The 27,447-nt window shown below is 46.7% G+C and overlaps 1 protein-coding gene across 1 annotated transcript in view; it reads right to left on the bottom strand.

Moving 5' to 3' along the window:
- The window catches only part of PIWIL4 (piwi like RNA-mediated gene silencing 4), a 214,488-nt gene extending 188,373 nt beyond the window's left edge, over positions 1 to 26,115 (bottom strand). Inside the window, exon 1 of the mRNA XM_069759169.1 lies at positions 26,026 to 26,115. The gene's annotated coding sequence lies outside the window, so the exon portion shown is untranslated. The remainder of the gene's footprint in view (positions 1 to 26,025) is intronic.
- Between the last annotated feature and the right edge of the window lie 1,332 nt (positions 26,116 to 27,447).

Raw genomic sequence — 27,447 nt, 5'->3', positions numbered from 1 at the left:
ATTGATGACCTATCCTATGGACACTCCTTTATGTTTTAAGGCGCTAAGGACAAAAAAATAAAGGATCAATTCCCTACAAACAACACATGTAGTGCAGATTTCTACATGTGCTAATGAGCACTCCTTGGTGCAGACTTGCCATGGCCAAAGGCTCAGAGCACATGTCCACCTCCTCAAAAGGCAATCTCCGCACTTCTCCTTGGCTTGATAGTGATTCTGCCTAAATAAAATCCCCAGCTTTGCATATCCATACTGACACTGCAGGAGCACGAGAGCCCACGCACAGTGTCAGTACGAGTGTGCTCTTATCCCTCTCTCCTGTATGCAGCGACCACTCACTACTGTGTGCTCCTGTGTGCAGCGAGCAGCCGCTGCACACAGGAGGAGTAAGAGCTTGTGCATGCTGACACTGTGTGCACGGTCTCCTGCAGTGTCAGTGCAGATGTGTAGGATTGAATACAGACAGCACTCAAAGTGACCGCTGTCAATCAAGCAAAGAGGAAGCGCAGTGGATGCTACGTATTTAATGGTCTGGAGTGGTCCGCAGAGGATTAATCAACTGCATGTAATAAAACATTTTTTAAGTAAAAGTAAAGTTGTGAAATCTATGCAAGTCCCCTTATGTGACTGTGTATTTGGTTTAATATGAGTTTTTGGGGGGTAACAGATCCCCTTTCAATGCATCACCCTCCCTTAGCTTTAGCTGCAGTCTTTGCAAATTTGTGATAATAATCCAAACACTTTTTTCTTTTTTTAAGTAAAAAAAAAAATAGTGGTACAATGATCAAAACCTGATGGCACAGGTATTTAATGCCCGACAGGACGGTATTACTGCCTGAGCCTTGTTTAGCTTTCAGTGATCTGTATACACAGATCCAAGCTCTCTTGGTTTGGCAGAGGGCGTATGTGTTTTCTATAAGGAGGGTGGCGTGAGTGGCTGCCAGTCACTTCTCCAAGGAGAAGAAAAGGAATCGCGCTGAAACTCAAAATTAGAGTCAGGAACCCAAATAGTCTTGGCAGTCATACAGTGGAGAATTACCGTATGTAATATTCATCACTACGGGGCATTGTAGCTTTCTCTACCATGGGCTCAATGTGGCTGACATCAGCGGCACTCATGACGATTGGCACCTGTTTGCCAAGTCCCATTAATGGGCAAGAAGTTCAATAAGCCACTGATGCACACATACCTTCATGCCTCCCCTTTGGATGTTCTTCCTATGAAGTCGAAGATCTCACAAAACTGGGTGTCCTGTTTGCAAGCTCTTAGAATATGGTGGGATGTCTGGTATCTGCCATACCTTCATTCAACGTACACAAAGTATGACACACAAATGCACATTATTAATGCCGCCCTTTCACGCCAATTTTTTTTTTTTTTTTTTTGCAAATCTGCAACCAACCAATAAAATATAATTTAAAACAGGGGAATTATCAATTTTGTGGCAGAAGTCCTTCCCATTCAGACTAGGCAGTGGATTGCTCGGTTGCAGTATGTCTAGTGCTGGTGGTTTCCTTCAAGATCACAGCTGAAGACTGGGGGCTTGTACCATGTCTGGACAAACACTTTACAGGCAGGCCAGCAAATTTGATGTCATTTTCAGGGATTTTAATATACTTAGTTGAGCAAAAACATGCGCAGGTTCCTGGTCCAGTGGCTTCGTCGATAGTCCATGGGTGCCAGACCAGCGCCTTGCGAATCTTCTCCTACACACCGGCTCTTGTTGTGCCTGGCCAACGAATTAGAAGAGGCCCCCAGGGATGAGGAGGTTAGCAGGGCTCGGATCTGGTCTTTTTGCTCACCCCTACTTAGAACAGGCCGTCAAGGTCAGATCGGTGGGGTCACCCTCAACAATCAGAGAGGCACAAGATAAGTGACGCTGCTCGCACGCACCACACATTCAATTAGATGCCGAGTGTCGCCCTCCATCATCTCTTTATTGATGGCTTACCCTAAATTTAGGTGATATTTATTTAAATCCTAGAAAACCCTTTCATTCCCCCAAAAAAGTGCCAGGTGCTCCTGATATCCAGATATAACTTTGGCAAGGAGCATGCGGAGGGGCTCTCTGTACCCTTGAGACTGTCCCTACTCACCGGTTTCTTTCTTCGCTAATCACCTCTCCTCTCATGGACTCGTTTAAATTCATTTTCCGTGAGTCAATTACCAACGCTGTCATACGGCTGTTTTGTTTAGTGTTACAATAATTATTTTATTGTTGTTCTTGTACGGCTTTTTTTTTTTTATACACCCTGAACCCGTCTTATCAAGCTGTGACAGTTTTAGAGCCTAGCCGCGGCGCTCTGATTTAACGATGTAGTTCCACCGTTTCATGATGTACTTACCGCAAGGATAAATTGCAATGACAATTTCACTCAGGATAATAAATCAAAGTTACATTTATTTTCATCCCACCGAACAGTTTTATCAGAAGTAAAGCAGATCTGTTTCTGGGAGATACTCGTGCTCTCGGAGCAGGAACTATACACAATCACATGGGGGGGGGGGGGGGGGGGCACAGAATATATTCTAGGAAACAAACGGCCATCATTTGATATGTTTTTATTTTATGTTTTTTTTCAGAAATAAAGTTAATTGCTGCTGAAGATAAGCTGCTTTAGTGAACGGCTGGTCAAGGACTTGTATCCTCAGGATAGGTCGTCAAAATCAGATCTGTGGCGGGCTGACACAGGGCAGCCCATCGATCACCTGTGTGTGGCTCCAGCGGACAAATATGCACAGTGTACACTGGGCATTGAGCTGTTTAGTGGCCGTTCTCGGGAGCTGAGCTGCAGTACCCTACACTGACCACTGTAAAGAGTATGGCGCTGCGCTGTTCTAGCTTTTTACACTGCGCGCTTCTGGACGCTGCGGGAGCAGTCGGTCGGGGGGCCGAGTGTTGGACCCCCATTAATCTTATAGTTATGACCTATTCAAGCATAGCTCATCAATTATCCAATTACTGGAAAAGCTCTTTAAAGAAATGTAAAAAAATAAACAAATATATTCTTCACTTAGTCAGAAAGTAACTAAACTTATCTAATATATAAAGCTGAATGTGTGTGTGTGTGTGTGTGTGTGTGTGTATGTACAGGGGTTGGACAAAATAATGAGAACACCCAACGTTTTGGCATCATAATCTTCGAACATGTGATAAACATGCAATCCGTGACATATGGTAATGTTTTGTAGTTGAGTATTTGTGTTATGTGATATGTGTATGTAAATTCACTGTTTTGCATAATTGTAAGAACATTGATGAGAACCTGATACCAATGGCAGACCTCTCGGATTTTCAAAGAGGCCAAATTGTTGGTGCTCGTATGGCAGGTGCTAGTGTAACATAAAGTGCCCGAATGCTTGGCGTGTCAAGAGGTACTGTCTCCAAAGTAATGACTGCGTTTGAAAGAGAAGGAAAAACGTCTGCAGCAAAGCACAGGTCCGGCAGAAAGTTAAAGTTGACTGAGAGAGACCGTCGGACTCTAAAGCGAATTGTGAGAGAGGATCGCAAGACCACGGCTCCGAAAATCACTGCTGAGCTCAATGAACACCTACAGAGCCCAGTTTCCAGGAAAACTGTTCGTCGGGAGCTGCACAAATCTGGATTCCACGGAAGAGATTCAATAAGAAAACCGCTGCTCTCAATGACAAATGTTTCCAAGCATTTAGAGTGGTGTAGAAACCTCCAGACGAATCATCGTTTACCCTATTTCCGACCTCCGGCCGAGTGTACTTTTGGAGACAGCCGAAAGAAGCATTCCATCCAGACTGCCTTCTCCAAACTGTAAAACATGGCGGAGGTTCTGTGATGATCTGGGGTGCTATTTCGTGGAGATCCGCCGGGCCAATGATATCCCTTCATGGAAGAATTAACAGCCGAGATTATTTAGGCATTTTGGGCGACCAAGTGCATCCAATGGTTTAAGCACTGTTCCCGGAGGGGAACGCCATCTTTCAGGATGATAATGCACCAATTCATAAAGCTAGAATCGTTAAAGCATGGCTCGAGGAACATTCTAATGAAGTTGAGCATCTCATCTGGCCCCTACAATCCCCAGACCTCAACATTATTGAGCATTTATGGTCGATTTTAGAGATTCAAGTTAGACGTTGATTTCCGCCGCCATCGTCGCTCAAAGAACTGGAGGGTGTTTTAACTGCAGAATGGGCTAAAATTCCTTTGGAAACAATTCACACCTTGTATGAATCCATACCTCCGAGAATTGAGGCTATAATCGCCGCAAAAGGTGGACCTACACCAGAGTAAACTAACTTTTGTTGATGTTTCCAGGTGTTTCCATTATTTGGTCCAACCGCTGTATGTGTGTATGTCCGGGATTGGTAGCTGCACCGTCGCATCTACAGCCACAAAATTTTACACAGTCACACGTCTGGACCCCATGAGCGTCACAGGCTATATTGTGAGGCGAAATTTTAACCCCACGCTTTCCAATTCACTAAACAATTTTGCCCCCTATCTACATAATGGGGAAAAGTGAAAGGAAAAGTGTTGGAGGCAAATTGACAGCTGCCAGATGTGAAAAAGGGCGACTTAAAGAATAAGAGCGATGGCGCCAAAGAGTATATACCGTACAGTTGCTAAGGTGGGGCCCCGACATGGGATACCACACACGGGGATATGAACACACACAAAATGCGCCACACACTACCACGTGCTTGAACACATATACCACCCTCAGCACACATTTCACCACACATACACCAACCTCGCCACATAAAAGTCGAAACACAAAAGTCGCCACTCAAAAGTCGCCACGTGCAAAATTCGCCACATGCAAAACTCGCCACACGCAAAACTTGCACACGCGGAAAAATTGCCACATGCACAAAAGTTGCAACACATGCAAAAGTTGCCTCACACAAAACTTGCACATACTCAAAACTCACCACAAATAAAACTCGCCACGCGCAAAAGTCGCCATGCGCAACACTTGCTGCACACAACTTGCTACACTAACCTGTCACATGCAACTCGACACACAAAAAGTTGCTACACGCATGTCGCCACACAAAACTCATCTCACAAAAGTCGCTACATGTATGTCGCCACATGCAGCTCATAAAGGCACAGATGATTGGCCTCGGGGAGACCAAAACATCCAACACCGCGGAGACACCATCACGTGTTTCTCAACGCAGTGATTCCAGAACACTGCCCCCATCCCTTATGGGAAATATGCAGATGCATGTAAAGAAGCTGCGGAGACACCATCACGTGTTTCTCGACGCAAGCAGTGAATAGCCAGGCCTTTCCCCGGGAAGGAACAACCACGGGAAGGGCAGCATCCTATGAAGGAAAGCCACCTATGCCAAGCATGGTATCCATCCACAGACAGCTGTTTCGGGGTTTTTGCCCCTCATCAGTGTGGAGTAGGAATCTGGCAATTAGGAGCAGTGCCTAGTAAAAAGGCTATAAAGGCACAGATGATTGGCCTCGGGGAGACCAAAACATCCAACACCGCGGAGACACCATCACGTGTTTCTCAACGCAGTGATTCCAGAACACTGCCCCATCCCTTATGGGAAATATGCAGATGCATGTAAAGAAGCTGCAGAGACACCATCACGTGTTTCTCGACGCAAGCAGTGAATAGCCAGGCCTTTCCCCGGGAAGGAACAACCACGGGAAGGGCAGCATCCTATGAAGGAAAGCCACCTATGCCAAGCATGGTATCCATCCACAGACAGCTGCTGTTGTGCTTTGTTGATTTTTTATTTTAACTTTGTTTCAGGTGACAAGGGACTTCAATTGGATTGAGAGTATAATAAACTATTACAACACCCTGTGTCTTTATTTCATTAAAATAATTTTTTCCTAATGTGTGTGTGTTTTATTAACCATTTACTACTATTGGATTAATAATGGATAGGTGTCTTATTGACGCCTTTCCATTATTAACCTGGCTTAATGTCACCTTACAATAGCAAGGTGACATTAACCCTTTATTACTCCATATCCCACAGCTACAGGGGAAAGGGAAGAGAGGGGCCAAGTGCCAGAATAAGCGCATCTTACAGATGTGCCTAATCTGGGGTGGCTGGGGGCAGATATTTTTAGCAGGGGGTGGGGGGCAATAACCATGGTCCCTCTCTAAGCTATTAATATCTGCCCTCAGTCACTGGCTTTACCTCTCTGGCGGAGAAAATTGCGCAGGAGCCCACGCCAGTTTTTTTCCGCGACTTAACTCTATATTTTAACAGCTAGAGCCCCAAATTTTGCACACAGACACTTCTAACATTACTAGTGAGGAGTATGTAAAAAAAATAAGGGATATGAAATGGTTTACTGTATGTAAACCATGTCTCATATCATGTCGGGTTTGGGAAGGAGATAGCAAAAGCCGGCAATTGAATTAGTAGTAGTATATTGTAGAGCCACGTAGCATATTGCACAGGCACGTAGTATATTGCACAGCCACGTAGTATATAACATAGTCACGTAGTGTATTGCATAGCTACGTAGTGTATTGCACAGCTATGTAGTAACACAGCCCACGTAGTATATAGCAATGCGGGCACTATATGCGTGGTTAAAAAAGACTTAAAATAAAAAATAAACATATACTCACCTTCCGCCTTTCTGTCTGTCTTTCTGTCTGTCACGGATATTCATTGGTCACGGCCTCTGTCTGTCATGGAATCCAAGTCGCTGATTGGTCGTGGCAAAATGCCCACGACCATTGCCACGACCAATCAGCGACGGTCATAGTCTGGCAGCAAAATGGCCGCTGCTTTACTGCCCTGCAGTCAGAGCTGAGCGCTCACACAGGGTTAATGCCAGTGTTAACGGACCACGGTGTAACGCACTCCGTTAACACAACTATTAACCCTGTGTGACCAACTTTTTAATATTGATGCTACTTACGCAGCATCAATAGTAAAAAGATCTAATGTTACAAATAATAATAATAATAATAATAAAAGGTTATTCTCACCCTCCGATGTCGCGCTGTCCTCGGCAGTGCAAGCGGCAGGTCCCGGTGCCAAGGATGCTATGCGAGAAGGACCTGCCGTGACGTCACGGTCATGTGACCGCGACGTCATCACAGGTCCTGCACTCATACCAACCCTGGGACCGGAAGCTGCCGCGTGCACCCCACACATGCGCCAGGACTACAAGGGGCCCTCGGAAGGTGAGTATATGTTTATTTTTTATTTTAAGTCTTTTTTAACCACGCATATAGTGCCCGCATTGCTATCTACTACGTGGGCTGTGTTACTACAAAGCTGTGCAATACACTACGTAGCTATGCAATACACTACGTGACTGTGTTATATACTACGTGGCTGTGCAATATGCTACGTGGCTCTACAATATACTACGTGGCTATGTTATATACTACGTGGCTGACCAATATACTACATACCTGTGCAATACACTACGTGGCTATGTTATATACTACGTGGCTCTGCTATATACTACGTACACTGTGTTACATACTACGTAGCTGTTATATACCACGTCGGTTGTGTTATATACTACGTCACTATGCAATATAGTACGTAGCCTGTGCTATATACTACCTACATATTCTAGAATACCCGATACGTTAGAAATGGCCCACCATCTAGTATATGTACCGTATATACTCGAGTATAAGCCGACCCAAGTATAAGCCGACCCCCCTAATTTTGCCACAAAAAACTGGGAAAACTTATTGACTCAAGTATAAGCCTAGGGTGGAAAATGCAGCAGCTACCGGTGAATTTCAAAAATAAAAATAGATGCTCCATACCGTTCATTATTGCCCCAAAGGAGGTTCCATATAAAGCTGTGCCATATATAATGCTCCATACCATTGATTATTGCCCCATAGATGATCCATATATAGCTGTGCCATATATAATGCTCTGCACCATTCATTATGGCCCCATAGATGCTCCTTATAAAGCTGTGCCATATATGCTCTGCACCGTTCATTATTGCCCCATAGATGCTCCTTATAAAGCTGTGCCATATATGCTCTGCACCGTTCATTATGGCCCCATAGATGCTCCATATAAAGCTGTGCCATATATAATGCTCTGCACCGTTCATTATGGCCCCATAGATGCTCCATATAAAGCTGTGCCATATATAATGCTCTGCACCGTTTCGTTTGGCCCCATAGATTCTCCTTATAAAGCTGTGCCATATATGCTCTGCACCGTTCATTATGGCCCCATAGATTCTCCTTATAAAGTTGTGCCATATATGCTCTGCACCGTTCATTATGGCCCCATAGATGCTCCATATAAAGCTGTGCCATATATAATGCTCTGCACCGTTCATTATGGCCCCATAGATGCTCCATATAAAGCTGTGCCATATATAATGCTCTGCACCGTTTCGTTTGGCCCCATAGATTCTCCTTATAAAGCTGTGCCATATATGCTCTGCACTGTTCATTATCGCCCCATAGATTCTCCTTATAAAGCTGTGCCATATATGCTCTGCACCGTTCATTATGGCCCCATAGATGCTCCATATAAAGCTGTGCCATATATAATGCTCTGCACCGTTCATTATGGCCCCATAGATGCTCCATATAAAGCTGTGCCATATATAATGCTCTGCACCGTTCAGTTTGGCCCCATAGATGCTCCATATAAAGCTGTGCCACATATAATGCTCTGCACCGTTTCGTTTGGCCCCATAGATTCTCCTTATAAAGCTGTGCCATATATGCTCTGCACCGTTCATTATTGCCCCATAGATGCTCCTTATAAAGCTGTGCCATATATGCTCTGCACCGTTCATTATGGCCCCATAGATGCTCCATATAAAGCTGTGCCATATACTGTATAACGCTGCTGCTGCTGCAATAAAAAAAAAAAACCTACTCATCTTTCTTTGAACAATCAGTGCAAGTGGACGGGAAGACGGAGCGGCGCCCGGCGGGTGGAACGTGGACAGGTGAATATAAAATACTCACCTAGTCCCGGCGCTCCTGACGCTCCCCCTGCCTGTCACACTGTCTTCGGGTGCCGCAGCTCTTCCTCTATCAGCGGTCACTGGCACCGCTCATTAGAGGAATGAATATGCGGCTCCACCCCTATGGGAGTGGAGTCCATATTCATAAGTTTAATGAGCGGTCCCACATGACCGCTGTACAGGGGAAGAGCTGCGGCACCCGAAGACAGTGTGACAGGCAGGGGGAGCGTCAGGAGCACCGGGACTAGGTGAGTATGCGACAATCCTCTCTCCCCCTCACCCTCCGACCCTGCCGCCGACCGTGACTCGAGTATAAGCCGAGAGGGGCACTTTCAGCCCAAAAATCTCGGCTTATACTCGAGTGTGTATATATATATATATATATACTAGCTGAAGAGCCCGGCGTTGCCTGGGCATAGTAAATATCTGTGGTTAGTTATAGCACGTCACTTCTCTTATTTTCCCATCATGCCTCTCATTTTCCCAATCACATCTTTAATTTTCCCCCTCACATCTCTCATTTTCTCCCTCACACCTCTCATTTTCTCCCTCATTCCTCTCATTCCCCCCTAACACTTGTCATTTCGACCTCACATCTGTCATTTTCCGATCACTACACTATTTTCCCTCACTCCTCTCATTTTGCACTCACACCTTTTCATTTTCACCTCACACCTCTCATTTTCACCTCAGTATATACATGTTTGTCATCTCCCTTATATATAGTATACACCTGTATGTCATCTCCTGTATATAGTATATACCTGTATGTCATCTCCTCCTATATATAGTATATACCTGTATGTCATCTCCTCCTATATATAGTATATACGTGTATGTCATCTCCTCCTATATATAGTATATACCTGTATGTCATCTCCTTCTATATATAGTATATACCTGTATGTCATCTCCTCCTGTATATAGTATATACCTGTGTGTCATCTCCCCTGTATATAGTATATATCTGTGTGTCATCTCCTCCTGTATATAGTATATACCTGTATGTCATCTTCTATATATAGCATATACCTGTATGTCATCTCCTCCTGTATATAGTATATACCTGTAGGTAATCTGCTCCTGTATATAGTATATACCTGTGTGTCATCTCCTCCTGTATATAGTATATACCTGTATGTCATCTCCTCCTGTATATATTATGTACCTGTATGTCATCTCCTCCTCTATATAGTATATACCCGTGTGTCATCTCTCCTGTATATAGTATATATCTGTGTGTCATCTCCCCTGTATATAGTATATACCTGTGTGATCTCCTGTATTAGACCTCGTTAACACGTTATTTGCTCAGTATTTTTACCTCAGTATTTGTAAGATAAATTGGCAGCCTGATAAATCCCCAGCCAACAGGAAGCCCTCCCCCTGGCAGTATATATTAGCTCACACATACACATAATAGACAGGTCATGTGACTGACAGCTGCTGTATTTCCTATATGGTACATTTGTTGCTCTTGTAGTTTGTCTGCTTATTAATCAGATTTTTATTTTTGAAGGCTAATACCAGACTTGTGTGTGTTTTAGGGCGAGTTTCGTTTGTCAAGTTGTGCGTGTTGAGTTGTGTGTGGCGACATGCATGTAGCGACTTTTGTGAGATGAGTTTTGTGTGGCAACATGCGTGTAGCAAATTTTTGTGTGTCAAGTTGCATGTGACAGGTTAGTGCAGCAAGTTGTGTGCAGCAAGTTTTGCGCATGGCGAGTTTTGCGCATGGTGAGTTTTATGTCTGGTGCCTTTTGAGTATGTTCAAATTTTGTGTGAGGCAACTTTTGCATGTGTTGCAAATTTTGTGCATGTGGCAATTTTTCCGCGTGTGCAAGTTTTGCGTGTGTCGAGTTTCTAATGAGGGGAGTTTTGCACTTGTGGCGAGTTTTGCGTGAGCCTAGTTTTTGCATGTGGCGAGTTTTGCGCGTGGCGAGTTTTGAGCGGCGACTTTTGTGTTTCGACTTTTATGTGGCGAGGTTGGTGTATGTGTGGTGAAATGTGTGCTGAGGGTGGTATATGTGTTCAAGCACGTGGTAGTGTGTGGCGCATTTTGTGTGTGTGTTCATATCCCCGTGTGTGGTGAGTATCCCACCTTAGCAACTGATCGGTATATACTCTTTGGCGTCATCGCTCTCATTCTTTAAGTCCCCCTTGTTCACATCTGGCAGCTGTCAATTTGCCTCCAACACTTTTCCTTTCACTTTTCCCAATTATGTAGATAGGGGAAAAATAGTTTGGTGAATTGGAAAGCGCGAAGTTAAAATTTCACCTCACAACATAGCCTATGACGCTCTCGGGGTCCAGACGTGTGACTGTGCAAAATTTTGTGGCTGTAGCTGCGATGCCTCCAACACTTTTCCTTTCACTTTTTTCCCCATTATGTAGATAGGGGCAAAATTGTTTGGTGAATTGGAAAGCGCAGGGTTAAAATTTCACCTCACAACGTAGGCTATGACGCTCTCGGGGTCCAGACGTGTAACTGTGCAAAATTTTGTTTCTGTAGCTGCGACGCTTCCAACACTTTTCCTTTCACTTTTTTCCCCATTATGTAGATAGGGGCAAAATTGTTTGGTGAATTGGAACGCGCGGGGTTAAAATTTCGCCTCACAACATAGCCTATGACGCTCTCAGGGTCCAGACGTGTGACTGTGCAAAATTTTGTGGCTGTAGCTGCGACGGTGCAGATGCCAATCCCGGACATACACACATACACACACACACACACACACATTCAGCTTTATATAGTAGATATATATATATATATATATATATATATATATACACACACACACATATACACGCACACACAGAACCGTATATACCCGTGTATACGGCGACTTGAGTATAAGCCGAGGCGCCTAATTTTGCCACGAAAAACTGGGAAAACTTATTGACTCGCGTATAAGCCGGGTATGCATTGTCCCCTCATCCCTATCCTTGTATCCATGGCTTCCCAGTCCCATCCTTGCACGCATGGCTCCCAATCCCTTTCCTTGTGTGCATGGCTCCCCCCTCCTTGTTCTTGTATGCATGGCTCCCCATCCCTGTCCTTGTATGCTTGGCTCTGCATCCCTGTCCTTGTATGCATGGCTCCCCATCCCTGTCCTTGTATGCTTGGCTCTGCATCCCTGTCCTTGTATGCATGGCTCCCCCTCTCCTTGTTCTTGTATGCATGGCTCCCCATCCCTGCCCTTGTATGCATGGCTTCCCATCCCTGCCCTTGCATGCATGGCTCCCCATCCCTGTATGCATGGCTCTCCTTCCCTGTCCTTGTATACATGGTTCCTATAACAAAAGAAAAAAAAACAAAAAAAAACAAAAAACAACATCCTACTTACCTTTCCTGCGCGCCCTCACTGCATCTCATTCCAGTTGTCAGCAGCTCTTCCAGCCGAGCGATCACATGTCCCCGCTCATTAAGGTACCGCATATACTCGAGTATAAGCCGACCCGAGTATAAGCCGACCCCCCTAATTTTGCCACAAAAACTGGGAAAACTTAATGACTCGAGTATAAGCCTAGGGTGGGAAATGCAGCAGCTACCGGTAAATGTCAAAAGTAAAAATAAGTACCAATAAAAGTAAAGTAAAATTGAGACATCAGTAGGTTAAGTGTTTTTGAATATCCATATTGAATCAGGAGCCCCATATAATGCTCCATACAGTTCATGATGGCCCCATAAGATGCTCCATATTAAAAAATGCCCCATATAATCCTGCATAAAGGTTAATAATGGCCCCATAAGATGCTCCATAGACACAGTTGCCCAATATAATGCTGCACAAATGCTGATTATGGCCCCATAAGATGCTCCATACAGACACTTGCCCCATATAGCGCTGCAAACCTTGAATATGGCCATATAAGATGCTCCATACAGACACTTGCCCCATATAGCGCTGCACAAACCTTGATTATGGCCATATAAGATGCTCCATACAGACACGTGCCCCATATACCGTAATGCTCCACAAACGTTAATTATGGCCCCATACAGACACTTGCCCCATATAGTGCTGCACAAATGTTATGGCCCCATATAGTGCTGCACAAACGTTATGGCCCCATACAGTGCTGCACAAACGTTATGGCCCCATACAGTGCTGCACAAATGTTATGGCCCCATATAGTGCTGCACAAACGTTATGGCCCTATATATTGCTGCACAAACGTTATGGCCCCATACAGTGCTGCACAAACGTTATGGCCCCATATAGTGCTGCACAAATGTTATGGCCCCATATAGTGCTGCACAAATGTTATAGCCCCATATAGTGCTGCACAAATGTTATAGCCCCATATAGTGCTGCACAAACCTTATGGCCCCATAGATGCTCCAAACAGACACTTTCCCCATTTGCTGTTGCTGCGATAAAAAAAATAATCACATACTCACCTCTCCGTCGCTCAGGCCCCCGGCACTTTCAATAGTTACCTGCTCCTTGTTCTGGTGCGGCTCCGTCTTCAGCACTGACGTTCAGCAGAGGGTGCGCACTAACTATGTCACCGCGCCCTCTGACCTGAGCGTCACTGCTGAAGACAGAGCGACACCCGGAACGAGGAAAGGTGACTATTGCCCAGCGCTCCCCCTCCCCGATATCTCCACCTGGTCCTGGCGCTGTGCAGTCCCCGCTTCCTGTGCCCCAGCTTCATCCTGTACTGAGCGGTCACCGCTACCGCTCATTACAGTAATGAATATGCGGCTCCACCTCTATGGGAGGTGGAGCCACATATTCATTACTGTAATGAGCGGTACCATGTGACCGCTCAGTGCAGGAAGAAGCTGGGGCGCCGGGAAGCCAAGGACCTGCAGGGACCGCGCCAGGAGTAGTTGAGTATAATTTCACAGTCCCCGCTCCCCCTACCCTGCCGACCCCTGCGTATGACTCGAGTATAAGCCGAGAGGGGGACTTTCAGCCCAAAAAAGTGGGCTGAAAATCTCAGCTTATACTCGAGTATATATGGTAATGAATATTCACTCCATGCCTATGGGAGTGGAAAGAGGTGAATATTCATTTTCCCCGCTCATTAGTATAGGTGAAATCTGCAGCATAAATGCTGAAAGGCTATGTTCACACGTTGCGTTTTGTTTTTTTTTGCTGCCTTTTTTAATGCAAATTAAAAGCTGCTTTTTACAGAACAAGCCAAAACTATGAGGTTTCAGAAATCTGATTAACACATTTGTTTTTTTTAATTTCCTGACTGAATTGGAAAACTGCTGAATTTTTGGAGACTGTAACATGTCACTTTTTTCAGCATTTATTCACCCATAAAAAGCAGTGAATGCAAAAATGCAGCAAAAACGTTGAAATCAGTTCTTGCACAGCGTTTCTAGTGAAAAAAATGCGTACTGCAGGATGTGAAAACCATTTATTTTTGTAATTTTACCCAAGTTTACAACATAAGGTTTTGCGTCGTCACCTGTGAATGGCAGAGAGGATTAGTACAGGTTAATTAAATTAGTGATACGTGTGACATTGAACAATACCGGACCAGCCCAATGCTCTGCCAATTTCTTAAGGTACGTCACACTAAGCGACGCTGCAGCGATACCGACAACGATGTCGATCGCTGCAGCGTCGCTGTTTGGTCGCTGGAGAGCTGTCACACAGACAGCTCTCCAGCGACCAACAATTCCGAGGTCCCCGGTAACCAGGGTAAACATCGGGTTACTAAGCGCAGGGCCGCGCTTAGTAACCCGATGTTTACCATGGTTACCAGCGTAAACGTTAAAAAAACAAACACTACATACTTACCTTCAGCTGTCTGTCCTCCGGCGCTCTGCTTTCCTCTGCACTGTCAGCGCCGGTCAGCCGGAAAGCAGAGCGGTGACGTCACCGCTGTGCTTTCCGGCTGGCCGGCGCTGACACAGGATGCAGGAGGAGTGCAGAGAAGCACAGCGCCGGGGACAGACAGCTGAAGGTAAGTATGTAGTGTTTGTTTTTTTAACGTTTACGCTGGTAACCAGGGTAAACATCGGGTTACTAAGCGCGGCCCTGCGCTTAGTAACCCGATGTTTACCCTGGTTACCAGTGAAGACATCGCTGGATCGGCGTCACACACGCCGATCCAGCGATGTCAGCGGGAGATCCAGCGACGAAATAAAGTGCTGGACTTTCCTCAGCGACCAACGATCTCCCAGCAGGGGCCTGATCGTTGGTCGCTGTCACACATAACGATTTCCTTAACGATATCGTTATGTGTGACGGTACCTTAAGGTAACATTTCCTGACCAATTCACCTCCCCTGCTGTTTTGACATTTGCAACTGTGTAATTTTTCTTGAACTCATATGAACTTTTTTGTCGCTATTTTTTCAGGCATAAAAATCTCATTGAACTAATTAATTTTATATAAATGTTCTTTTTTCCATAAATAATTTATGGTTTCACGCACGTCTTGCATTGGTGACCTAACACCTTGCATTGTTCATGCTTGTATGGTGGAAGCAAAGCTGAACTTTGGGATTTTGAAAAAAACGCAAGAAAAAAAAAACGCATTAACAGAAACCACAAAAAAGCAACGTGTGAACATAGCCTTTTTGGTGCAGATTTTTCCCCACTCATTAGGCTATGTGCCCATGTTGCGGATTAGTGTACGGATTTTTCCGCACCTTTTTTGAAAAAACTGCAGGTAAAACACACTGCGTTTTAGCTGTGGATTTACAGTGGAATTCCTGCATTTTTTTATGCGGATTTCAAAAGAGGTTTTACACGTGTGAATTCCTAATATGGAGCAGGTGTAAAACGCTGCGGAATCCGCTCAAAGAATTTTCTGCGCAGTATTTTCTGCAGCATGTGCACAGCGGATTTTGTTTTCCATAGGTTTACATGGTATTGTACAACGCATGGAAAACTGCTGCAGATCTGCAGCAAAATCCACAACGTGTGCACATACCCTTAGTATGGATGAAATCTGCAGCAAAAACGCTGAAAAAAGCCTTAGGGTAAGTTCGCACAGGACTTTTTTGCTGCGTATATTTGCTGGGTTTTTTTAATGCTAATTTTCAGCTGCTTTTTACAGTACCAGCAAAGCCTATGAGATTTCAGAAATCTCATGCACACACATTGGGTTTTTGTTTGATCAGTATTTTCTGCTTTGCTGCGTTTTTTGGACATAGGGCATGTCACTTCTTTCAGTGTTTTTGCTGCGTTTTTGCTGCGTTTTTTCACCCATTGACTTGAATGGGTGATGGAAAAAACGCTGCAAAAACACAGCAATAACGCATGTAGCATTATTTGCTGCATTTTTGGTGCAGAATATCATGGCCAGCAGGAAGTGATCTCACAGCCAAGAGCTTAGGGGTGTGGTTAGTGAGGTGTCCATAGTGACAGTGAGCTATTGTGAGGTGTCCTGATAGTGATGTATTGTGAGGGAGTTTCTGGCAGTGAGCTGCGAAGAGCCATTGTGAGGTGTCCTGATAGTGATGTATTGTGAGGGAGTTTCTGGCAGTGAGGTGTGAAGAGCCATTGTGAGGTGTCCTGATAGTGATGTATTGTGAGCGAGTTTCTGGCAGTGAGGTGTGAAGAGCCATTGTGAGGTGTCCTGATAGTGATGTATTGTGAGCGAGTTTCTGGCAGTGAGGTGCGAAGAGCCATTGTGAGGTGTCCTGATAGTGATGTATTGTGAGGGAGTTTCTGGTAGTCAGGTGTGAAGAGCCATTGTGAGGTGTCCTGATAGTGATGTATTGTGAGGGAGTTTCTGGTAGTCAGGTGTGAAGAGCCATTGTGAGGTGTCCTGATAGTGATGTATTGTGAGGGAGTTTCTGGTAGTCAGGTGTGAAGAGCCATTGTGAGGTGTCCTGATAGTGATGTATTGTGAGGGAGTTTCTGGCAGTGAGGTGTGAAGAGCCATTGTGAGGTGTCCTGATAGTGATGTATTGTGAGGGAGTTTCTGGCAGTGAGGTGTGAAGAGCCATTGTGAGGTGTCCTGATAGTGATGTATTGTGAGCGAGTTTCTGGCAGTGAGGTGTGAAGAGCCATTGTGAGGTGTCCTGATAGTGATGTATTGTGAGGGAGTTTCTGGTAGTCAGGTGTGAAGAGCCATTGTGAGGTGTCCTGATAGTGATGTATTGTGAGCGAGTTTCTGACAGTGAGGTGTGAAGAGCCATTGTGAGGTGTCCTGATAGTGATGTATTGTGAGGGAGTTTCTGGCAGTGAGGTACGAAGAGCCATTGTGAGGTGTCCTGATAGTGATGTATTGTGAGGGAGTTTCTGGTAGTCAGGTGTGAAGAGCCATTGTGAGGTGTCCTCATAGTGATGTATTGTGAGGGAGTTTCTGGTAGTCAGGTGTGAAGACCCATTGTGAGGTGTCCTGATAGTGATGTATTGTGAGCGAGTTTCTGGCAGTGAGGTGCGAAGAGCCATTGTGAGGTGTCCTGATAGTGATGTATTGTGAGGGAGTTTCTGGTAGTCAGGTGTGAAGAGCCATTGTGAGGTGTCCTGATAGTGATGTATTGTGAGGGAGTTTCTGGCAGTGAGGTGTGAAGAGCCATTGTGAGGTGTCCTGATAGTGATGTATTGTGAGGGAGTTTCTGGTAGTCAGGTGTGAAGAGCCATTGTGAGGTGTCCTGATAGTGATGTATTGTGAGGGAGTTTCTGGCAGTGAGGTGTGAAGACCCATTGTGAGGTGTCCTGATAGTGATGTATTGTGAGGGAGTTTCTGGTAGTCAGGTGGGAAGACCCATTGTGAGGTGTCCTGATAGTGATGTATTGTGAGCGAGTTTCTGGCAGTGAGGTGCGAAGAGCCATTGTGAGGTGTCCTGATAGTGATGTATTGTGAGGGAGTTTCTGGTAGTCAGGTGTGAAGAGCCATTGTGAGGTGTCCTGATAGTGATGTATTGTGAGGGAGTTTCTGGTAGTCAGGTGTGAAGACCCATTGTGAGGTGTCCTGATAGTGATGTATTGTGAGCGAGTTTCTGGCAGTGAGGTGCGAAGAGCCATTGTGAGGTGTCCTGATAGTGATGTATTGTGAGGGAGTTTCTGGTAGTCAGGTGTGAAGAGCCATTGTGAGGTGTCCTGATAGTGATGTATTGTGAGGGAGTTTCTGGCAGTGAGGTGTGAAGAGCCATTGTGAGGTGTCCTGATAGTGATGTATTGTGAGGGAGTTTCTGGCAGTGAGGTGTGAAGAGCCATTGTGAGGTGTCCTGATAGTGATGTATTGTGAGGGAGTTTCTGGTAGTCAGGTGTGAAGAGCCATTGTGAGGTGTCCTGATAGTGATGTATTGTGAGCGAGTTTCTGGCAGTGAGGTGTGAAGAGCCATTGTGAGGTGTCCTGATAGTGATGTATTGTGAGGGAGTTTCTGGCAGTGAGGTGTGAAGAGCCATTGTGAGGTGTCCTGATAGTGATGTATTGTGAGCGAGTTTCTGGCAGTGAGGTGTGAAGAGCCATTGTGAGGTGTCCTGATAGTGATGTATTGTGAGGGAGTTTCTGGTAGTCAGGTGTGAAGACCCATTGTGAGGTGTCCTGATAGTGATGTATTGTGAGGGAGTTTCTGGCAGTGAGGTGTGAAGAGCCATTGTGAGGTGTCCTGATAGTGATGTATTGTGAGGGAGTTTCTGGTAGTCAGGTGTGAAGAGCCACTGTGAGGTGTCCTGATAGTGATGTATTGTGAGGGAGTTTCTGGTAGTCAGGTGTGAAGAGCCATTGTGAGGTGTCCTGATAGTGATGTATTGTGAGGAAGTTTCTGGCAGTGAGGTGTGAAGAGCCATTGTGAGGTGTCCTGATAGTGATGTATTGTGAGGGAGTTTCTGGTAGTCAGGTGTGAAGAGCCATTGTGAGGTGTCCTGATAGTGATGTATTGTGAGGGAGTTTCTGGCAGTGAGGTGTGAAGACCCATTGTGAGGTGTCCTGATAGTGATGTATTGTGAGGGAGTTTCTGGTAGTCAGGTGGGAAGACCCATTGTGAGGTGTCCTGATAGTGATGTATTGTGAGCGAGTTTCTGGCAGTGAGGTGCGAAGAGCCATTGTGAGGTGTCCTGATAGTGATGTATTGTGAGCGAGTGTCTGGCAGTGAGATGTGAAGAGCCATTGTGAGGTGTCCTGATAGTGATGTATTGTGAGGGAGTTTCTGGTAGTCAGGTGTGAAGAGCCATTGTGAGGTGTCCTGATAGTGATGTATTGTGAGGGAGTTTCTGGTAGTCAGGTGTGAAGACCCATTGTGAGGTGTCCTGATAGTGATGTATTGTGAGCGAGTTTCTGGCAGTGAGGTGCGAAGAGCCATTGTGAGGTGTCCTGATAGTGATGTATTGTGAGGGAGTTTCTGGCAGTGAGGTGTGAAGAGCCATTGTGAGGTGTCCTGATAGTGATGTATTGTGAGGGAGTTTCTGGCAGTGAGGTGCGAAGAGCCATTGTGAGGTGTCCTGATAGTGATGTATTGTGAGCGAGTGTCTGGCAGTGAGATGTGAAGAGCCATTGTGAGGTGTCCTGATAGTGATGTATTGTGAGGGAGTTTCTGGTAGTCAGGTGTGAAGAGCCATTGTGAGGTGTCCTGATAGTGATGTATTGTGAGCGAGTTTCTGGCAGTGAGGTGTGAAGAGCCATTGTGAGGTGTCCTGATAGTGATGTATTGTGAGGGAGTTTCTGGTAGTCAGGTGTGAAGAGCCATTGTGAGGTGTCCTGATAGTGATGTATTGTGAGGAAGTTTCTGGCAGTGAGGTGTGAAGAGCCATTGTGAGGTGTCCTGATAGTGATGTATTGTGAGGGAGTTTCTGGTAGTCAGGTGTGAAGAGCCATTGTGAGGTGTCCTGATAGTGATGTATTGTGAGGGAGTTTCTGGTAGTCAGGTGTGAAGACCCATTGTGAGGTGTCCTGATAGTGATGTATTGTGAGCGAGTTTCTGGCAGTGAGGTGCGAAGAGCCATTGTGAGGTGTCCTGATAGTGATGTATTGTGAGGGAGTTTCTGGTAGTCAGGTGTGAAGAGCCATTGTGAGGTGCAGGGCCGGCGTCAGCACCCGACGCACCGGGCAAGTGCTGGGGCCCTGGGGAGAGGGGGGGGCCCACTCATGCTGTCATAGATACAGCTGGGAGAGCAGAGCAGGAGATAAGTGCTCTCTCCGCCCACAAAGTCACTGCTGGCTGCGTTCTCTTAACCCCTATGTGCCAGCTCTTACACAAGCATCTTCTCACTCAGTGAGTGCAGCCAGGCAGGCACACATAGGGGTTAAGAGAAGGCAGCCAGTGTGACATTGTTTGTGGGCGGAGAGAGCACATTCTCTGCTCTGATCTCCGCCCCTGGCTGGCTGTGCTGCTGAAGTTATGAGGCAGATTCAGGAGAAGCTCCTAGTCCTACCAGTGCCTGAGTGAGTGGCGCTGCTATATACTACGTGGGCTGCGCTGCTATATACTACGTGGGCTGCGCTGCTATATACTACGTGGGCTGCGCTGCTATATACTACGTGGGCTGCGCTGCTATATACTACATTGGGCTGCGCTGCTATATACTACGTGTGCTGCGCTGCTATATACTACGTGGGCTGCGCTGCTATATACTACGTGGGCTGCGCTGCTATATACTACGTGGGCTGCGCTGCTATATACTACGTGGGCTCGGCTGCGCTGCTATATACTACGTGGGCTCGGCTGCGCTGCTATATACTATGTGGGCTGCGCTGCTATATACTACGTGGGCTGCGCTGCTATATACTATGTGGGCTGCGCTGCTATATACTACGTGGGCTGCGCTGCTATATACTACGTGGGCTGCGCTGCTATATTCTACGTGGGCTGCGCTGCTATATACTACGTGGGCTGCGCTGCTATATACTACGTGGGCTGCGCTGCTATATACTACGTGGGCTGCGCTGCTATATACTACGTGGGCTGCGCTGCTATATACTACGTGGGCTGCGCTGCTATATACTACGTGGGCTGCGCTGCTATATACTACGTGGGCTCGGCTGCGCTGCTATATACTACGTGGGCTCGGCTGCGCTGCTATATACTATGTGGGCTGCGCTGCTATATACTACGTGGGCTGCGCTGCTATATACTACGTGGGCTCGGCTGCGCTGCTATATACTATGTGGGCTGCGCTGCTATATACTACGTGGGCTGCGCTGCTATATACTACGTGGGCTGCGCTGCTATATACTACGTGGGCTGCGCTGCTATATACTACGTGGGCTGTGCTATATGCTACGTGGGCTGCTATATGCTACGTGGGCTGCTATATGCTACGTGGGCTGCTATATACTACGTGGGCAGTGTTATATACTACATGGCTATGTTTATATGCGATCATGAATCGGGGTATGTGTTAAAGGGGGGGCCCACTGAGACTCTTTCGCCCGGGGCCCTCAAAAACCTGGAGCCCGCCCTGGTGAGGTGTCCTGATAGTGATGTATTGTGAGGGAGTTTCTGGTAGTCAGGTGTGAAGAGCCATTGTGAGATGTCCTGATAGTGATGTATTGTGAGGGAGTTTCTGGCAGTGAGGTGCGAAGAGCCATTGTGAGGTGTCCTGATAGTGATGTATTGTGAGGGAGTTTCTGGTAGTGAGGTATTAGGCTATGTTCACACTTTGCGGATTTTGCTGCGGATCCGCAGCGGATTTGACCGCTGCGGATCCGCAGCAGTTTCCCATGAGTTTACATTACAATGTAAACCTATGGGAAACAAAAAACGCTGTGCACATGCTGCAGAAAAATCCGCGCGGAAACGCTGCGGATTACATTCCGCAGCATGTCACTTCTTTTCTGCGGATTTTCACCTGCTCCAATAGAAAACTGCAGATGAAAATCCGCAGAAGAAAACGCAGTAAAAACCGCGATAAATCCGCAGTAAAAACCGCAGCGGGTTTTCACTGCGGATTTTGGAATTCTGCTGCGGAAAAATCCGCAGTGGAATCCGCAAAGTGTGAACATAGCCTTAGCCATGTCTTGGTATAGGAGGATGAGCAAGCAGCTGAAAATTAGCATTAAAAAACGCAGCAAAAATACACAGCAAAAAAGTCCTGTGTGAACTTACCAAAAAAACGCACCTAAATTAGCATAAACGCAGCAAAAATGTCCTGTGTGAACTTACCCTGTAGTGTTTTTGCTGTAGTTTTTTTCTGCACAGATTTGCCACAAAACCTGAAGGGTTTCCTGATGAAGCAAAGTGACAGAATCCTGAAGTCTCATGCACACCCTGCTTATTATTTCCTTGCAGATTTGGAGCAGATTTATATCGGCATTGTGTCAATACTTTCAGCATTTTTGCTGCAGATTTAACTACAGTATTTTTCAGACTACAAGACGCACTTTTTCCCCCCAAAAAATGTGAGGAAAATGGGGGGTGCGTCTTATAGTTGGAATGCAGGCTTACCGGCAGCTGTGTGGCGGCGGCAGAGGTGCGGTGGCGGCAGCAGAGGTGCGGTGGCGGCAGCAGAGGTGCGGGGATGATGAGGTGCAGTGAGCGGTATGGCGTGAACGGGGTCCCTTCCACATGTGAGGTAACGCAGCGGCCCAGTATCCAAGGTAAGCAGCAGAACCGGGTGAATCATGGCTTTATCGGTGGCGGCGGCCACAGATGCGTGCGCAGATGGAGTGCTCTGCTTCCCGGAGCTTCAGGAAAATGGCCGCAGGAGGCTGCGTGTGCGCAGATGGAGATCGCGGCGGCCATTTGAGGTCAGCAGTGTTGAGGTCACCGCAGTTCAGGCCGGCTGAGAACGGAGCCTCACTGACCGGTGGTAACCACAATGATGTCACCGCCGGTCACTGATGCTGCGCTCACAGCGGCCCATTCACCAGTGGTTCTCAGAATGGATGGTCACATCTTGGCACCGTCCAGGTTGAAAACTGTTTATCCCCAGACATCGATTACGGCGTGGGACAGAACGACAGATAGGTGAAGGATATTGTTGCTCTTTATTTTAGTTTTATTAAAGGAGAGGAGGGATTCGGTGGAATTAGGCATTAGGTGAGTTTAACTGGGTTTGTTTTCCATTTTTATTTAAAAATAAGTGTTTTGTGTTATTTGTAATAAAGGACTGTATTTATTTACCAAATAACTATAGGATTAGTAATTAATAGGTGTCTTATATCTTAGGCTACTTTCACATTTCCATCTTTTTAGATCCGTCACAATGGCTCGTTCTGTGGGAAAAACGCATCCTGCAAAGTTGCCCATAGGATGCGTTTTTTGCACTTAGACTTGTATTACCGATGCATTGCGATGTATGGACACACGTTCCATACGTCGTGCACTGGATGCGTCGGTATTTGGGGGGGCCTCGTATCAAAAAAACGTTCAAGGGAACGTTTTTTTTTGTACGTTGTGTCCTGCATTTTTACTGCGCATGCCCGGCCGGAACACCGCCACCTCCTCCCTGGGACTTTATAATGGACAGCGGACGCGTTGAAATACTGCGTCCGCTGCTCACGTCACTCACAAATTCACAAACTTCCGTCGGTACGTCACGCCGACGCTTAGCGACAGCCGAGTACCTGACGGAAATGTGAAATAAGCCTTAGGGTACCGTCACACAGTGGCATTTTGATCGCTACGACGGCACGATTCGTGACGTTCCAGCGATCTCGCTGTGTCTGACACGCTCCTGCGATCAGGGACCCCGCTGAGAATCGTACGTCGTAGCAGATCGTTTGAAACTTTCTTTCGTCGTCTAGTGTCCCGCTGTGGCGGCATGATCGCATGATGTAACAAAGGTGTGCACGATATTGTATACGATGTGCGCATAGTAACCAACGGCTTCTACATCGCACATACGTCATGAAATTATCGCTCCAGCGTCGTACATTGCAAAGTGTGACAGCAGTCTACGACGCTGGAGCGATATTGGAGCGATGCTGGAGCGTCACGGATCGTGCCGTCGTAGCGATCAAAATGCCACTGTGTGACGGTACCCTTACTTGTAACCTGACAATACAAAGGTGACATCAACTCCACAAATATGAACCCCACTTGCCACCGCTATAGGGCAACTGGGAAGAGCCGGGCAAAATGCCGGAATTGGTGCATCTAATAGATGTGCCTTTTCTGAGAAGCTGCGGGCTGCTATATTTAGGCTGGGTGCGGGCCAATATCCATGGCCCCTTACCAGCCTGAGAATACTAGCCCCCAGCTGTCTGCTTTAGGCAGGTTTCACACGTCAGTGTCTCCGGTACGTGAGGTGACAGTTTCCTCACGTACCGGAGCCACTGACACACGTAGATACATTGAAATCAATGCATCTGTGCAGATGTCAGTGATTTTTTGCGGACCGTGTCTCCGTGTGCCAAACACAGAGACATGTCAGTGTTCGTGGGAGCGCACGGATTACACGGACCCATTAAAGTCAATGGGTCCGTGTAAAACACGTACCGCACACGGACGTTGTCCGTGTGCCATGCAGGAGACAGCGCTACATTAAGCGCTGTCCCCCCCACTGGTGCTGAAGCCGCCATTCATATCTTCCCTGCAGCAGCGTTTGCTGCAGAGAAGATATGAATAATAGTGTTTAAAATAAAGATCCATGTCCAATAGGGGTGGAGCCGCATATTCATTACTGTAAATGAGCGGCCCCACATACAGTAGAAGGTGCGGCCAGGAGAGGAAGCAGCGCCAGCCAGTGAGGGAGCCGGGTGAGTATTTTAATAACAGTGGGGGGGCGCACAGGGGGTGGGAGGGGGTGGGGACATGGAGCTTTATTTTAAACACGATTATTCATATCTTCTCTACAGCAAACGCTGCTGCAGGGAAGATATGAATCGCAGCTTCAGCACCAGATGCAGGGGACAGCGCTAAACTTTAGCGCTGTCTCCTGCACGGTGCGTGTGGTACCCAGTGGGCACACGGGCGGCACACGTGTGCCACACTGATGTGCCACAGAAACGCGCCTGCACACGGACACGGATAATTCCGGTACCGATTTTTCCGGTACCGGAATTATCTGGACGTGTGAGACTGGCCTTAGCAAGACTGGTTTTCAGAAAATACAGGGGAACGCACGTAGTTTTTTCATTTATAGCGCAGGCGGTGGCTCATGAATCCTCCCATCAGCGGCTCCTGCTCTCACTGCTATTAGTGGCAGCAGGTGTAGGCTGATAGGAGTAGTAGTCCCATCAGCCGCCGCCTGCTCTCACTGTTGTTATCAATTGAATATAAGTCTCTTCATTCTCCGCTACTCGCGCTGATCAGGGGAGACTGATGAGTCGTCTTCAGCACCCAGCACCGGGGAAGAGCGTTAACTGTACTGCTGCTTCCCAGTCACCGGTACGTGTGGTGCTGAAGCGGCACACGGTTGCCACAAGTATTACACACACGGACATACAGACAGGTATCTCCAGTACTGGAAATATCAGGACATGTGAAACCGGCCTTATACAGCTAGGACCTGCAGCTGACAGCAGCGACCCGAACCAGCTCCGATCACTGCTGTTTACGGATTACATGCCGCCGTCCATTTCTGACAGGGGCAATTACGTGCCACAGATCTGCTTAGGAATCAGTTGGAGCATCCATCACGCACACCAGTGATGGCAGGGTGCTGCTGGGTTGCAGTGGGAGCGCGGGCCCTCATTGCCGCCATCTTGGTACTCCCAGGACCTACAGCAATAGGCCGGGCTTTATAGGAGACGACACTGTGCCACTGCACCATACAGTACAGGTGATCAAGAAGACACAAAATATGGTGTAAAGTAAAAAAAAATGACAATCACAGGTACACTCACTTATCCCGCACTGTAGGGGATGCAAAGAAAAAAACCGAAAAAAAAGGACAAAACTGACATTTTTCAGTTCCTGCAATTAGAAAAAAAATGCAAAAAAAAAACCCACGGTGTGCGCCCCAGAAATACCACAAGGACGAGAGATGGGCACAGAAAACCAGGATCCATCACTGGGTTAAAGGGGAAAAAAAAGTGAAAAATAGCCTCGGCATGAAGGGGTTAAATCTAATGGCGGCCCACAATGCACTGCACCAATATAGTGACACAAATTGCAGAACCTAAAACATCAATCCAAGTGTCACCTCCCTGCAGAGCAAAGCACCGCCATTATATAGCGACGTGTTATAGGAAGGGGCACTACAAGTGTCAGCATGCCCTGCAGCTCCACAACAGGACATACACGGTACACACAGAGCATTGCTATAACCGGCAGCGCTCACCGTCAGCTCACGTCCCGGTTTTCCCGCCTTGAGATGCAACCCACGAGTCACAGGAGAGAAAACAAAAAATTATATAATGCACGTGTACTGCGCATGCGTCATCTCCTACACACTGCCCCTGAGCTTCACTTCAGCCCGGAGATGGGAGGAGAGCTCCCCTGCTGGTGACTGTATGTAATAACATACATACATGCTAGCCACCTTATGTAATAACATAGACACACTACCACTCACAAGCTAGGATGGGAGGAGAGCGCCCCTGCTGGTGACTGCATGTAATCGCGCGGGCTTATTGCTCTGGGGGGATTCCCAGCAGCGCTGAAGCTGAGGAGCTGTTCTGTAATAACGCGCAACACGTGGGACTGGCAGCAGCGCCTCTGTACTGCAGCATGGCGAGAATATGGTGGACAGAGCACTGTAACAGAGAATGCCGAATGGGAAGGCTAGAAAGAAAGAAGATAGATAGATAGATCGATTAATAGATATTAGATAATAGATATATGATATATATATCATATAATAGATAGATAATAGATAAATAATGCAGTAGATGATGGATAGATATGAGATAGATAATAGAAAAAAAAACGAAAAGCACCATAAGCAGATAGCGTTCCTGGGTGCCGTGCCTCCAAGGCAATGACCAAACCTCCATATACAGACAAAAAAACGAAGGCAGCACAACAGTTCAGGGTGAAAAAATGTGGCTATATAATTGCCCAAAATGGCGACGTTTCGGCTCAGGATTGTGAGCCTTTCTCAAGATGATGGCTGGGGGGTATTATCACATGAAAGAGCTCAGGATGGGGGGCATTATTACATGAAAGGGACCAGGACGGAGGACATTCTTAAGGTACCGTTACACTAAACGACTTACCAACGATCACGACCAGCGATACGACCTGGCCCTGATCGTTGGTAAGTCGTTGTGTGGTCGCTGGGGAGCTGTCACACAGACAGCTCTCTCCAGCGACCAATGATCCGGGGAACGACTTCGGCATCGTTGAAACTGTCTTCAACGATGCCGAAGTCCCCGGGTAACCAGGGTAAACATCGGGTTACTAAGTGCAGGACCGCGCTTAGTAACCCGATATTTACCCTGGTTACCATTGTAAAAGTTAAAAAAAAACACTACATACTCACATTCCGGTGTCTGTCACGTCCCCCGCCGTCAGCTTCCCGCACTGACTGTGTCAGCGCCGGCCGTAAAGCAGAGCACAGCGGTGACGTCACCGCTGTGCTCTGCTTTACTGCCGGCGGCGCTGACAGTGCAGGAAAGCTGACGGCGGGGGACGTGGCAGACATCGGAATGTGAGAATGTACTGTTTTTTTTTTTTTACTTTTACAATGGTAACCAGGGTAAATATCGGGTTACTAAGCGCGGCCCTGCACTTAGTAACCCGATATTTACCCTGGTTACAA

The sequence above is a fragment of the Ranitomeya imitator genome, chromosome 3 (genome assembly GCF_032444005.1).
Source record: "Ranitomeya imitator isolate aRanImi1 chromosome 3, aRanImi1.pri, whole genome shotgun sequence".
In the NCBI taxonomy this organism is placed as follows: Eukaryota; Metazoa; Chordata; class Amphibia; order Anura; family Dendrobatidae; genus Ranitomeya; species Ranitomeya imitator.
This window is presented reverse-complemented; position numbering and strand designations above follow the sequence as displayed.